Source organism: Palaemon carinicauda, chromosome 16, assembly GCF_036898095.1.
Source record: "Palaemon carinicauda isolate YSFRI2023 chromosome 16, ASM3689809v2, whole genome shotgun sequence".
In the NCBI taxonomy this organism is placed as follows: Eukaryota; Metazoa; Arthropoda; class Malacostraca; order Decapoda; family Palaemonidae; genus Palaemon; species Palaemon carinicauda.
In genome coordinates this window covers 135169863-135187094 of record NC_090740.1, presented here as the reverse complement: position 1 = coordinate 135187094, position 17232 = coordinate 135169863, and positions in this window count along the sequence as shown.

Sequence of the window (17232 nt, the reverse complement as noted above, 5' to 3'; positions counted from 1 at the left end):
CTGTGCAGCCAGCATGAGGACTGACTTCTCTCTCTCTCTCTCTCTCTCTCTCTCTCTCTCTCTCTCTCTCTCTCTCTCTCTCTCTCTCTCTCTCTCTCCTTGAACTCAGTGGATTCATTATTATTATTATTATTATTATTATTATTATTATTATTATTATTATTATCATTATTATTATTATAATTTTTTTTATTAATAATTATCATCATTATTAATAGTTATTATTATTATCATCAAATATTATAATTTTTAATAATTAATAATAATAATAATAATAATAATTTATTATTATCATCAATAATAATTATTATTATTAATAATATTTACTCCTATTATTATTATTATTATTATTTTTATTATTATTATTATTATTATTATCATCATTATTATTATTATTATTATCATCATCAAAGAACACTTCCGTAGTTTGCGCTTCCAAGAAGAAAATGTCCCCGGGATAAAATTAAACCCCTTGAATTACTTGACCTTAGTTCAAAATTTTTTGAAAATACAGTAGGGTTGCACAAAAACAAACCCTACTGACCCTAAAGGTTGTGAAGCGAAAAGTATGCAATATTCCTAATGCTCATTTCAAAACCAAATAACTTTTTAGAATAGAGGGGATGGAGTAAAATGGTGATATATATATATATATATATATATATATATATATATATATATATATATATATATATATATATATTTCTTATTAAGATTATAAACATAAGGAATAACCTACAGGTTATAAAGGCTTCGGATTTAAAAAAAGGTCAGCTATTCTAGTATAAAACAAAAGTGTGTACAGAAACCCACCGTACATGCTTAAAGTGAAGTTTTACTAATCAAAGACAAAGACCATCGGATCTTTGATAAATTCTTGGATGATTTCCTTGATTCTTTCTTACTGTGTTATCCAAGTGGATGTATACAAAGTTTAACAAAGAGACTCCTCGTGTTTTTTTTTCTAATAAGTAAAAAAAACATTAAGTAAACTTACAAGAAACCATAATATCAAAATATACCCAAATGATTATGCAAAAGGCCTGTTATTTGGTCTGTTTACAGACACACAAACACACTAACAAAAACATACAAAAACACGCATATGTATTTTATATATATATATATATATATATATATATACTGTATATATATACATATATATATATATACATATATATATACATATATATATATATATATATATATATATATATTTATATATATATATATATAATATATATATATATATATATATATATATACATACTGTATATATATACATATATATACACACACACACACATATACATATATATATATATATATATATATATAAATATATATATATATATATTCGTCGGCCATTACTATCCCACAGGAAGACAAACGCCTCCGACATGTCTTTCTACTTATGTCTATTTATGATTTTTCTATGCTAATCCACACACACAAGCTTTCTTAGCTCGTCAATCCATCGTCTTCTCTTCCTTCCCCGGCTTCTTTTGTAATCTCTAGGGGCTCATTCTGTTATTCTTAATATTCATCTATTATCTGTCATTCTTATTATATGACCCGCCCATCTCCATTCCTATTTTTGACGATATCCTCTACTTTAATTTACTCTCTTGTCCGTGTTCTTTCCCTGTCTCTTAATGTTATCCCCATCATTATTCCTTCCCTACCTCTTTGAGTTGTAACTATCTTATATTCTAAGGCTTTAGTAATGCTCCAATTTTCTGATGCATAAGTTAACACTGGTAGGACCATCTAATTTATTAATTAATCAATATATGTGTGTGTATTTAGTTATGATAATAATAAAGAATCTATAGGCTTTACAAGTATTGTACTCGCTTTAATTAATTCCCTAAAGCTGTGGCTCGATTTTTCTCTACTTTCTGATTTTTAATCCTCATTCTTCTATCATAACACGGACGAATCTATAGGTTTCGTCTAATTACTAAAAGATTAATCAACCAATATTTTATCTATCACTTTTCCAGTCTTCCGATTACCAACACTTTTCCATTCATTATATCAGTTTAATTCAGATCAACCAATATTCTTTATATAATTCATAAAGGTTTAAAGGTTTAAAGGTCGCTCATGAATGGCAGAGGCAAGGGACAGTGACATTGCCCTAGCAATCAGGACAATGCCCTGGAAACTGAACATATATTATATGAGCAGAGCCCAAGCCTCCTCTCCACCCAAGCTAGGACTAGGGAGGGCTAGGCAGTGGCTGCTGATGACTCAGCAAATAGACCTATAGGCTCCTGCAAACCCCTCAACCTTAGCTCACAAGGATGGTAAGGTTGCAGACACTAATGGCACTAACGAGTCTGAGCGGGACTCAAACCCCCGACTGGCAAACACCAGGCAGAGACGTTACCAATCAGGCCACAGCAACCTTTTGTAATTTAATAGGAATGTATGTTTATGAAATTTATTCCTCTCGTTTAATTGTAAAATCGCACGTAATTTTTTTTCATCAACCATCAGTTAAATTTAATAATTAAAAAGCACTGAGCTAAAAGGGAGAAGGCGTAGTGACAACCCAACAGTTCACCAAATGGAAAGTTTTGTTTAAACGAATTTCAGTTAAGGAATTAAACTACTAGTTGGTTTCACAGTTTCGGGTGTGAAGCCGATATATATTTGAGAACGTACTGGGTGGTTTCACAGTACTGGTTGGTTTCACAGTTTCGGGGTGTGAAGCCGATACATATTTGAGAACGTACTGGTTGGTTTCACAGTACTGGTTGGTTTCACAGTTTCGGGGTGTGAAGCCGATACATATTTGAGAACGTACTGGCTGGTTTCACAGTTTACATATTTGAGAACGTACTGGTTGGTTTCACAGTTTCGGGGTGTGAAGTCGATACATATTTGAGAACGTACTGGTTGGTTTCACAATTTCAGGTGTGAAGCCGATATATATTTGAGAACGATATGAGGCATGATTATAATATACCTGATTTGTTCATTTTAGTTAGCCTTACTATTTCGTTATATAATTAACGCTACCTGAGACCTGTGGCAGTAATTATTGCTTTTCAAGTTCTGAACTTTACTTACAGAGCCTCTCTAATATAACTAATTGGATGTATCAAAAGTAGAAAGGTTCTCTTTCAAGGAATTGACCAGGCCATCTCATGGCATACGACTCAAGAAAGCATATCAGCATGTCTGGTCTCAGTTTGTCTGAAATTTTCTTACTACCCTATCTTTAGAAGGAATAGTTCTCCTCTTGGGATACGATAATTAATTAGATACGACTCTCTCTCTCTCTCTCTCTCTCTCTCTCTCTCTCTCTCTCTCTCTCTCTCTCTCTCTCACTTAATTTGAAGACGCATAGTTACTCTTATTTCATCGTGGATTCTATGATTAAAAAATAAGCCATTAGTGAATGGTTCAAAATATATTATTTTTAGAATTTCAAAAGCAACGATGGAAATCAGTAAATGAAGACTATTATAATAAAAGAAAACTAAACCTACTGTTTATGAAAATATTATTCATATCTGCTTAAGGTCCCATTTCCCGGTTCGTACCATTTCTGAGTTATTATAAACTTCAACTATTACTAATGATAACCATAATCTTTATTATGATATTAGTAGCAATATTAAAAATAAATAAACAGGAGACGGGGTCACGCAATACTCGACATTTCTCCAAATTAACACGAAAGGCTATTAACCTTATTTTGTATCAGATACCAAACTTCTTAAATCAAATTAAGGTTGTTGATTAACTTTCCTAAGTTCGCTCCGTTTAAGATCTCATTTGCATCTTTCTCTATCTTTCTGTCCACGTTTCCTCAGGTCTTGAATATGGGTATTGCATTTGCAATCAATATTTTTGGGCGATAGTCAAGGGTACAATAAATCAAATAACATTATTTTCTTATTTCATTTTTTTTTTGGGGGGGTAGATGTAATCGTTTTTCTTCTTCTTAGATACAGATTTGAAGAATATACGTTAAAGATTAAAGGTGACTGGTTTCAGTTTCGGTTCCATCAGAATAGATGCTCACCAGAACGTCAGCCGGGCACAGCAGTAGCCTCCCCAGTAAACAGCTTAAACTCACGGTCCTGGTCGAGGATCGATCTCTTGCCTTGCAAATGCTAGGCAAACACGTTACCACTATACTAGCCAATATTTTCATGAGTTTGAACTTTTAAAACCTGGGAATCATAAGTTATCCTTTCAAATAATTTTCTTCGATAAGACCTTCAATTCCCAAATACTTCATTAAGCAAGAACTACATTAACCCCAATTTCTATTATTCTCCTCATTATGATCTTCAGGGACCGTTGCCTTTCAACTAAATCTAAATCTCTGATCATTAAGTAGTTCAAATTTCTAGAATTTTGATCCCTTCTCATTTCCATCATTAACTTTATAAAATTTTTAATCAGCCGATGTATTTAATAATTTCTCGTCTTTTAACGACTTAAAGGCCGCTCAGGAATGGCAGGGGCAAGGGACAGTGATATTGCCTTATCGAGTAGCACGATGTCGTAGAGACTGACCATAAGTACATATGATCAGCACCCAAGGCCCCTCTCCACCCAAGCTAGGACCAAGGAGGGCCAGGCAATGGGTTCTGATGACTCAGCAGGTAGACCTATAGGTTCCCCCAAACCCACCATCCATAGCTCACAAGGATGTTGAGGTTGTAGCGACCAAAGAAACCTAACGAGTTTAAGCGGGACTCGAACCCCAGTCTAGCGTTCACCAGTCAAGGACGTTGCCACATCGACCACCACTACTTCCCCTCTATAATAGTGTCAATGCTACCTATACGCGACCGTTATTAACGAACCAAGCTCTTTCACGTTAATCTCCAGGGTGAACCATTGTTCCTTGTTAGCGAAACTCTTCAAAGTTCCTGTAGGATCTTTCACCCCGATTTCTCTTATGAGAATTCTGAGGTTGTGTTCGTTGTATAACATCTAATATAAGTCTTTCCTGAGAAACACGAAGAATAGTATGGGTAAGTTTAGTGCGGTATTTATTGGAAATAGTTCATAAAAATTCTTCCCAAAGGTTTCTTTTGAATTCTTTCTAAAGAGCTGTGTATGCAGTTTTCAGAGCAGTTTATAATATGAGAGTCTAGCATAGAGTTTTTCAATTAAAGTTAACTCTGTGTATATAATATAGTGAACAAAGCACGGTAACTTTCAAACCAGTTTGCTATTTATTCAGTTTTTCACTGGATTAATTACAATACGGGAGTTAGTCCTACAATTCCCTCTATCCCTTAGTCCCGTGCTTACTTCAAGTTATGATATTGCTCTAGAAAACTAGACAACATATATCCACTGACTAAATTTTATCCGATATACAGATCCTCAGTCAATTCTTTCTTCATCATGCTATTAAATTTCCAGTTGTCATATTTATATCACACTCCAATGAGTCCTTTGCTAAGCCATATACTCAAAGGAACTTAAGTTTATTGTTCAATACAATGCATATTTACCTAAGCTTCAGACCCAGCTTCTAGGTTGTACATACACACATTCAGTGTAACATTTACCCTAACGCTGTGTTTTCCCTTTAGTTCCTATGTGAAATCTTAGCATAAATCATAGTCAGATATAAATTCTATTCAAATACGTTATTTAACACATTCTAATACTGTAATTCATAGAAACTTTTCAGTTTGTATTTATTCCTGAAATACAAATGATCATCACCAATATTCAACAAAGAGATATGAACAGGAATTTCCCCACTCAATAAAATTCTAAAACTATTCTATACGCAATTTAAAGCTTTGCCTCCATTCATGCACATATTCAATAAAAGAGCCACTTAACACCACATTCATTCTGTGACTTAAATCCAACTCCTCTTTATTTATGAATAAAATATACTTTCTCACAATTTAACAGCCAACATAAAATGACAACACCAATCGTTCTCAAAGATTACATTATCACTCCTTCCTTTTTATGCCTTAAAAGCAACAATATCATTCGGATCAAATTCACCTCATTTAACAGTCCCACAGTTCTTAAGGGCAACTTGAAGATACAATATAATTCATTTTCCTAGTCATTGCTGAGTCACTATCCTACTCCTTTTCACATGTATTGTGTTTTCATTCACATGTTTATTTCAGGATATTATTCTTATTTATTCGTACATACTTCTTAAAAGTCAAATGCCATTAATATCCTTAGTCTACTGGAAGGCAATCGCCCACTCAGCTATATACAAATTTTATAACTTTTAATAACATTAATTTCTACAGCGAACTCAAACAGACCAACTTCCACTGCTTCTTATCCATCACAAAACCCATAGTTTAATTAGTTACTGAGAAAAAATCCTAAAGTAGAATTTAACCAAACTCAAATCAAACAATGCGTAACAAACAATGCAACTTTCAAGTCAAAGACAAAACACCCAAAGATTCTATACTAAACACGTAGTCACTGCGTAACCCATTTCTGTATAAATCTCAGACAGACTTCAACCCAATATCATGGTACACCATTCTGTCCTATTTTATTACATACACACTCTCTCTCTCTCTCTCTCTCTCTCTCTCTCTCTCTCTCTCTCTCTCTCTCTCTCTCTCGCTAAACCATAACTTCAGAGACTACAATTAGACATGCGTATTTGAAAAACAACATGCGAAAGATCCAATAGGAGGTCAACATATAGAATTACAGGAACCTATTAATAAATCCTTTTCTCTGGAAAGTATGATGAGAAAACTCCACTTATTATAACCGTGCAAACGTCTGTGGATATATACATAAGGTATGAAGTCATTGTACGTATGCGCGCGCACATACACTCACATATATACTGTACATACATGCTGTACATACATACATATATATATGTAACAAATATAAAATGTAACTCTCACGTCTTGGAAGGCTCCCAAAATGTCGTCAAATCACATTTGAATACATTCTGGTGAAGTCACAGTTTGCTTAGTTGCCAAGAAAAACACCACATGGGAAATCTATTTCAAATGAGATTCCAGCGCAAATAAAATACCTTTGCACATCCTAACAACTATTCATCGTCATCACCTCTTCCTACGCCTATTGACGAAATAGGCCTCAGGTAGATTTCGCCAGACGTCTCTATCTTGAGCTTTTAATTCAATATTTCTCCATTCACCATCATCTACTTTATGCTTCATAGTCCTTAGCCATGTAGGCCTGGGTTCATCATCATCTCTTCCTACGCCTATTGACGAGATAGGCCTCTGTTAGATTTCGCCAGTCGTCTCTACCTTGAGCCTTTAAATCAATATTTCTCCATGCATCATCATCTACTTTACGCTTCATAGTCCTCAGCCATGTAGGCCTGGGTTCATCATCATCTCTTCCTACGCCTATTGACGAAATAGGCCTCGGGTAGATTTCGCCAGACGTCTCTATCTTGAGCTTGTAATTCAATATTTCTCCATTCATCATCATCTACAGTACTTTACGCTTCATAGTCCTCAGCCATGTAGGTCTGGGCTCATCATCATCTCCTCCTACGCCTATTGACGAAATAGGCCTCGGTTAGATTTCGCCAGACGTTTCTATCTTGAGCTTTTAATTCAATATTTCTCCATTCACCATCATCTACTTTATGCTTCATAGTCCTTAGCCATGTAGGCCTGGGTTCATAATCATCTCTTCCTACGCGTATTGACGAAATAGGCCTCGGTTAGATTTCGCCAGACGTCTCTACCTTAAGCCTTTAAATCAATACTTCTCCATTCATCATCATCTACTTTACGCTTCATAGTCCTTAGCCATGTAGGCCTGGGTTCATAATCATCTCTTCCTACGCGTATTGACGAAATAGGCCTCGGTTAGATTTCGCCAGACGTCTCTACCTTAAGCCTTTAAATCAATACTTCTCCATTCATCATCATCTACTTTATGCTTCATAGTCCTTAGCCATGTAGGCCTGGGCTCATCATCATCTCCTCCTACGCCTATTGACGAAATAGGCCTCGGTTAGATTTCGCCAGACGTTTCTATCTTGAGCTTTTAATTCAATATTTCTCCATTCACCATCATCTACTTTATGCTTCATAGTCCTTAGCCATGTAGGCCTGGGTTCATCATCATCTCTTCCTACGCCTATTGACGAGATAGGCCTCTGTTAGATTTCGCCAGTCGTCTCTACCTTGAGCCTTTAAATCAATATTTCTCCATGCATCATCATCTACTTTACGCTTCATAGTTGTCACCCATGTAGGTCTGGGTTCATCATCATCTCCTCCTACGCCTATTGACGAAATAGGCCTAGGTGAGATTTTGCCAGACGTCTCTATCTTGAGCTATTAATTCAACATTTCTCCATTCATCATCATCTACTTTACGCTTCATAGTCCTCCGCCATGTAGGTCTGGGGTTCATCATCATCTCCTCCTAAGCCTATTGACGAGATAGGCCTCTCTTAGATTTCGCCAGTCGTCTCTACCTTGAGCTTTAAAATCAAAACTTCTCCAACCATCATCTCCTAATTTACGCTTCATAGTCGTCAGCCATGTAGCCCTGTGTTACATAATATAAATGCTATTAATACTCCACTTGAAATCCAAGCTAAGAACTAATGGCGAAAATAGCTTTACGCATGCGTCTTCCCCTTGCTCAAAGTGAACACATTCATTATTCTTCTTCTCTCGAGGCACTCAATATTCACGGCAGCGCAGTTACCATACATACGGTCACATCAAGTGAGGAAACAGACCGCCTAGTAAGAAAGATAAACACAATTTATGGAAGGACGTTATGCCCATCTACGAGAAAGACTCTGGCAGTTAGGCTTCTACGAACCCTTGTTTAAATGGCCATATCACTTGAAATAAGCCTCGGAATCCCTTATCATTTGGGCACATTTAATATGCCTGGTCTTTCGGCGAGGGTTACTTCATTTTTGTATCTTTAATTTGATTATGGATTCCCTATCGACATATGCATTCGACTAGGAATAATTAAAATGTTCGCATCGTTATTGTCATTCTGTGACGATATTTACATTCATGACGAAACGATCACATTTGCATACAAACTTGATGTCTGTCGAAACATTTGTAAAATATTAATTCCCTAACGATATTATTCAATGGTACATAACTGATATTGGCTATGTAATGACCGTACCTGTTATTTAACTTCTTGAATATATTGAAATCTCTTGTTTAAAATTGCACACACAAGGGTTTCTGTGAGGATTGGATGGTAATCTACTTAAAGCATCTTTTGTATTTCACGTAAGCCGTTACAAGTAAAAAAAATGACTGACAGCGATTTTATCAATTCATAATTGCAATTCAATGGCTGTTTAGAACCTTCTATTTTGGACTGAAGTTGTTTGAACATCAATTTACAAAACAGTGCACAAACAAAATCTTCAAAAAGCTAAATAATTTCTAGAAACTAAATGAATAACCATGCATATGAAAAATAGCTTATTTAATTAAAGCTGCTGACAATACACTGCATATTTGCTCTGCTATGGCCTTACCACTGGATACCATAAATATCATTTTAGAATAAGGAAATCAATGTACCTAAAATGCAAAGAAAAACTTCAAGGACAAATAGCACTATTCAAGTTATTTATTGTAGAACATTTTCCCGAACATGAGCTCAAAATAGATTAGATTTACACAATACATAGTTATTGAAGGGTAAAATTTTTATGGCAGTCAATGAGAAGAGATTTAACATTCAAATGAAGTAATATATATATATATATATATATATATATATATATATATATATATGTGTGTGTGTGTGTATATATACAGTATATATATATATATATATATATATATATATATTGTTAATATTGAAGTTAATATAAGAATGGTATATCTTAATTGTAAATTAATTCTCTAGCAGTTTACTTATTCCCTTGTTTTCCTTCCTCACTATGCTGTTTTTAACTGTTGAAGCCTTTGGGCCACAGCATTCTGGTCTTCCAATTAGGGTTGTAGTTTGCAAGTAATATTATATATACATATGTATATATACATATATATATATATAAATATATATATATATATATATATATATATATATACACACATATATATACACATGTTAGTGTGTGTGTGATTGAAACTGAAGCCCACTTATACCTGTAACAGAAACGAATTTCTACCTCCCATGGGACTCTAACCCAAATGCATATAGTACACACACGCAAACATACATAAATTTATACATATATATATACATATATATATATATATATATATATATATATATATATATATATATATATATCATAACTAATAAAGTTAGGTATACAAACTGGTATTCTTCAAAGTCTAGAATAAAAAAAAAAAGGACAGGCGTGGTCAAAAGTATGAAGAACCTCGCTCTGCGAACGACATGTTACACAAGAGTAGCAAAGTCATTTAACAAAACGTGCCTATTGCAGGATTCACCAACACCAGTTGTCAAGGGAAAACTTCCAGGAGCCCTAACGACAGACTGGAGTTGATGACAGCGAAGACACTTTACCCAGCATGCAGAAATGTCTTTCAGAGAGAGAGAGAGAGAGAGAGAGAGTGAGAGAGAGAGAGAGAGAGAGAGAGAGAGAGAGAGAGAGAGAGAGAGATATATCCTATGTTAAATTTGGATACAAAGAGCTGAGGCATTACGTGTAACCCATTTGTTAATTATAAGTGTATTTCTGATGTGGCTAAACCTACTCTTCTGAAATGATATGTTACCTGATTAAAATGTTTATTTATCTATTTATTATTATTATTATTATTATTATTTTTTTTTTTTTTTTTTTTTGAAATGGTTCTCTTTCACCTCTTAATTCAGTAGTATTTTGTTGGTTTGAACACCAACACGAATATTTTCTTTTGACTTTCTTTGGGAAAATTTCTCATCATACTTCGTCAAGAAATCAACCCAAAGAAAATATTCTGTGAATTATTACGATTAGTAATTTCACTAAAATTTGTCTCTATCGTAAGATATTTTCCATATACATTTGTGTCTATTTTAGGTCTTACTATAACAATCCACACCGGCAAACTTTCTCTTCCTCAATTCATCGTCTCCTCTTCCTTCCCCTGCTTATTATGCAACCTCTATGAAATCATTCTGTTATTCTTAATATCCATCTATTATCCGCCATTCTCATTCTCAATATATGTTCGGGCCATGTTTATCCATATTGCCCGTTTTCTGTCTTCTAGTGTTATTCCTATCATTATTTTTCCATAACTCTTTCGGTTGTAACTAGCTTATGTTCTTAGGCTTTAGCAAGGCTCCAAATCTTGTATGCATAAGTTAGTACTGGTAGGACCATCTCATTGAATACTCTACTTTTTAGAAAAAGTGGCATTTTACTTTCTTTAATCTCATTTTATTTACTGAAAGCTTTTCATCCCATGCTTATCCTTCTTTTAATTTCAGTCTCGTATTATTATCATTAATATTACTTGCTAAGCTACAACTCTAGTTGGAAAAGCAGGATGCTATAAGCCCAAGGGCTCCAAGAGGGAAAATAGCTCAGAGAGGAAAGAAACAAGAAAAAATTAAATATTTTCAGAACAGTATCGACGTTAAAATAAATATTTCCCACATGAAGTATAAAACTTCAACAAAATAAGAGGAAGAGAAATAAGATAGAATAGTGTGCCCCAGTGTACCCTCAAGCAAGAAAACTCTAACCGAAGACAGTGGAACTTAGTAAAGAGGCTATGACACTACCCAAAACTAGAGAATAATGGTTCATTTTGGAGTGTCCTTCTAGAAGAGCTGCTCACCATAGCTAAAGAGTCTCTTCTACCCTTACCAAGAGGAAAGTAGCCACTGAATAATTACAATACAGTAGTTAACCACTTAGGTGAAGAAGAATTGTTTGGTAATCCCAGTGTTGTCAGGTGTATGAGGACAAAGGAGAATATGTAATGAATATGCCAGACTATTCATGTCAGGTGTATGAGGACAAAGGAGAATATGTAAAGAATAGGTCAGACTATTCGTGTATGTGTAGGCAAAGCGAAAATAAACCGTAACCGGAGAGATGGATCCAATGTACTACTGTATCGCCAGTCAAAGGACCACATACCTCTCTAGCGGTATATCTCAACGGGTGGCTGAGGAAACACTTACTGACTGACCTAAGTACATATATTCATTAGCAATCTCTAGAGAGTCCCCATAACTCTTATTTGTTGTCTATCTGAATTTTCACTGAACATTATCTTAGTTTTGCTCATATTCATTTTCAGTCCTACATTTTTGTTTTCTCTATCCAATATCTTCTATTTTTTTTTAAATTTTTCTCATAATACACTAAGCACAATTGCGTCATCTGCAAATCTTCAGTTTTTAAGGTGTTCTCCATTGATATTAACTTACAGTATCCCAATAAATTCTTTTGAACTTCCACTCACACTGCGAATAATTGAGGAGAGATGGGGTCTCTCCATCTAACTCTTTTCTCAAGCATAATTTCCTCACTATCTTTACGTAATTTTCGGATTGATGTACTTCCTGTATAATCATCTTCAAGTGTTCTCACATAAGATTCTGCAATTTCTTGTCTTTCAAGGGCTTTCATTACTGGTGAGGTTTTTCCCATATCAAAAGCTTTCCCGTGGTCTATAAATACCATACATAGTATTTTGTCACATCCTGTTGATTTTTTCAATAGCTACTTAGTTGCATAGATAGGGTTAATTGAATACACGCTTCTCAATCCTGCCTGCTCACTTGATTGATTGAAGTCTGTCTTTCTATTTGGCATAATACGATCTTTGAATATATCTTTTTATGTTACGGTGAATAAACTTATTGGGCGGTAATTTTTCAGGTCTTTTGTGTCTCCCTTTTTGAGAATTAGTATAATGATAAAGTTTCTCCAAGCTGTAGGTACTGAGCATTCTTGCAGACAATTGGTGTAAATTTCAGCGAGTTTTACTACTATGAATTCTTCTCCATCTGTTAGGCCATCTTTTTCCATATTATTTGTCTCTCTTCGTGCATTTTAATGTTTTATTTACTTCTCCTACTGTTATTTCTGGTACCGACTCGGGTGTTTCATTACTTCCATTGGCAAAGTTATTTCTTACATCACTATTGTATAGCATTGTATAAGAATCATTTCCATTATCATCCAGTAAAGGAAACATCTGTTGGTGTCCTGGTCCAAGACTTCTCTTCATCAATTTGATACTTTCCTAAGTGTTTCTTCAATTTTGGTCTGATTGTTCTTGCGAATATCTTAGGTTTTTAGTTAGTTTATTGTTCTCGATACTTTTACTAATTCTATTTCAGTTGGATTTTACCCCCATTTCTAAAATTTTCTTTATTATGTTTTAGGTCTTTTCTGATACTTTTCCTTGATCTTGTTTAGGAACATTTCCACCTAACTCCTGTGCTGATTCTAATATAAATTTAGTTAAATTACTGTTCTTTCATTTTTTACTTACTTCAATTTTATCATGTAGCTGGGTGAAACTAAACATCAGATTTTTCTCTTATAACAGGAGTGTTTATTTTCTTATTCAAAATATGTTTTTCTCTCTTTCTTACCTTAGATCTAAATATATTTGCCTTCTCGCAATTCCATGATCCTTCGTCATGAACTTCTTTAACACCGTTACATCTTTAGGTAAATTAACTTTTCACTGAGAAAAAAACAATCAATTTAGTTTTTCATTTCTCCATTTGGGATTCTTCATGTCAATTTTGGATGTGCTTGTGTATAAATAAATATATATATATATATATATATATATATATATATATATATATATATATAAAATATATATATATATATACATATATACATATATATATATATATATATATATATATATATAAATGGTTTCTTTCAGCAAATTCTACTAGCATGTCTCCTCTGTCATTCCCTGTGCCTACTCTAATTTACCTACTGCTGATTGTTTTCTCTTCTTTTGACATACTTTAGCATTGAAATCACCTAAAACAAATGTAAAATTTAGATATCACCAGATCTTAAAAAAAGTGTCTATATCTTCCTCTGTATGGGATGATGTTGGTAGATATCTTTGAATGATCTTCAGTTCATACTTCTTATTTAGTTTAATAAGTATTTTGTGTTACCGGCAGGATTTTCATTTATAAGAAAACCAACTTCATTTTCTTCCTTTCATGGCCTCTGAAGCAATATACTGTATATGGCCTTTCAACTCTATATGAGATTAACCAGTTATGAATGCAATCAAGCCAATTATATTCCAATTTATTTTCTTTCAGCTCTTCTAGTAACACAACAAAGTCTTTTTCCTTAAATAATGTCCTGACGCTGCATGTTCCAATGTTCACTTTCCCAAGATGGACTGTTCTCGTCCAGATATTTTTATTACTCCCTCCAGTGGGATGTAACTGCCCGCCACCCTGAGCAGTTGTTCCACGGCCACTGGAGACTGGGGTGTCAAGACGAGTTTGTGGTATATATGTCACAGTTTTGACCAGTTTTCATCACACCTCTGGATACTGTGGATTGATAATGGTGGGAAACTTTGATCTGATAGCTCACAACAAACCAACCTAGCATGTGTGGTCCTAACTAGTATAACTTTGCTGATCATGGCAATACGGAAACACTTTCACCTTGTTTAGAAAGGGTATATATATGTATATATATGTATGTATATATAATATATATATATATATATATATATATATATATATATATATATATATATATATAAATAAATCTTTCCGGTCACGCAAATTAAAAGGGTGATCTGTTTAACAATAGGAAAATATACAGTAATTGTATCCTATAGAAGAGATATGTTTTCCTCTTTTATCCCTCCGAATCTTTCTGAAAATGTTTTATTGAGATTATTTTGTTAGTTTGTTCGAATTTCAAAACTGAAAAGTTCGCAGTTCCGATGTGCCTTCAGACGAGGATGTAAACATTAAATGATTTTACCTTTTAAGTGTAGAGAATATTTGACAAGAAAACAGATACAATGAGCGCATTCTTTGTCAGAGCAGCCCGCCGTAACGATACCTGATAGTGAGAAGACTACATCGTTGAAGGTATTGGTTGAAAACAAGAATAATTACCAGACATTTACCCTTAATCTGCAGAGGAACTAAAAAAAAACTATACATTGATTTCTATTATGAGAAATATCTATGGATTTACCTTTAATGTATTATATCATTCAACACACTTTTAAGTTGATCTCTTGTAATAAGGGAATCTAATTGAACTTTAATGTAAGGTTAAAATAAGAAGGATAACCTCGAAATAAAAATACTATAATACAAAGAAAATTATATACACGCCATAGCAAAGCATAGAGAAACTGATTCTTTTAACCTTATGATCAAACTATGGACCTTCAATTTAAATTTCTATGTATATTTAGATCAATTTTATGGGCGACATTTACTATAAGATAATTGGGTATTTCCTCAAATTTCAAAATAGGTTGGGATCATTTCGTTAATAATGGTATCAAATAAAAAACTTACAGTACTCCTTTAATATGATGAATTTGATAAAATTATAGCGTATAGTCTGCTGCTCTGGTGCAAAAGGTTCTTATGTATTGTGCCCTATGCTTCCTAAAAAAAAAAAAAAAAAAAAAAAAAAAAAAAAAAAAAAAAAAAAAACTGTTATTTGATTATATTTCTCATAACTCTTCGTTAGTGAACGCATGTCAAATAAAAACAACAAACTTAATAGATATGGGGTTGGTGATTATACTAATAGTGTTACAACATGAACATTATATCTATCATGCGAGATATGCTGTATAAGATATAACTATAAGGAATAGTCGTTAAAACAGCGTACAATATGTTAAAAAAGTGTTTAATGAAAGGTTTCACTAAGAAAAGCGATGTAAAAAAACATATTTTAAGAATACCTGTATAAAAAACTACATTAATATATGGCTTTATCTATTTCAAGAAATAATTTCTCATTTTTGTTAATAATAATTATAAGATTTTACATCATTGGTATTAGTACTATTGCAAGGTAGTTAATTGAACACATTTTCACAATAATCATTATTTTACTAGATACACACACATACACATACACACACACACTCACACACACAATACATACACACACACACACACACACATATATATATATATATATATATATTCACAATAATTATCATATTACTAGATACACACACAATTATATATATATATATATATATATATATATATATATATATATATATATATATATATATATATATATATATATATATTATTACTAGCCAAGCTACAACCCTAGTTGGAAAAGCAAGATACTATAAGCCCAAGGGCTCCAATAGGGAAAATAGCCCAGTCAGTAAAGAAAATAAGGAAACAAATAAATGATGAGAACAAATTAACAATAAATCATTCTAATAACAGTAACAACGTCAAAATAGATATGTCATATATAAACTATTAACAACGTCAAAAACAGATATGTCATATCTAAACTATAAAAAGATTCATGTCAGCCTGGTCAACATAAAAGCATTTTCTCCAACTTTGAACTTTTGAAGTTCTACTGATTCAACTACCTGATTAGGAAGATCATTCCACAACTTGGTAATAGCTGGAATTAAACTTCTAGAATACTGTGTAGTATTGAGCCTCATGATGGTGAAGGCCTGGCTATTAGAATTAACTGCCTGCATAGTATTACGAACAGGATAGAATTGTCCAGGGAGATCTGAATGTAAGGGATGGTCAGAGTTATGAAAAATCTTATGCACCATGCATAATGAACTAATTGAACGACGGTGCCAAAGATTAATATCTAGATCAGGAATAACAAATTTAATAGACCGTAAGTTTCTGTCCAACAAATTAAGATGAGAATCAGCAGCTGAAGACCAGACAGGAGAACAATACTCTAAACAAGGTAGAATGAAAGAATTAAAACACTTCTTCAGAATAGATTGATCACCGAAAATCTTAAAAGATTTTCTTAATAAGCCAATTTTTTGTGCAATTGAAGAAGACACATACCTAATGTGTTACTCAAAAGTAAATTTCCTGTCGAGAATCACACCTAAAGTTTTAAAAGAGTCATACATATTTAAAGAAACATTATCAATATTGAGATCCGGATGTTGAGGAGCCACCGTCCTTGACCTACTTACAATCATACTTTGAGTTTTGCACCATGCACTATTTTTAGCTAAATCTCTATTAAGGGATTCACCAACCCCAGATCTACATTCAGGGGAT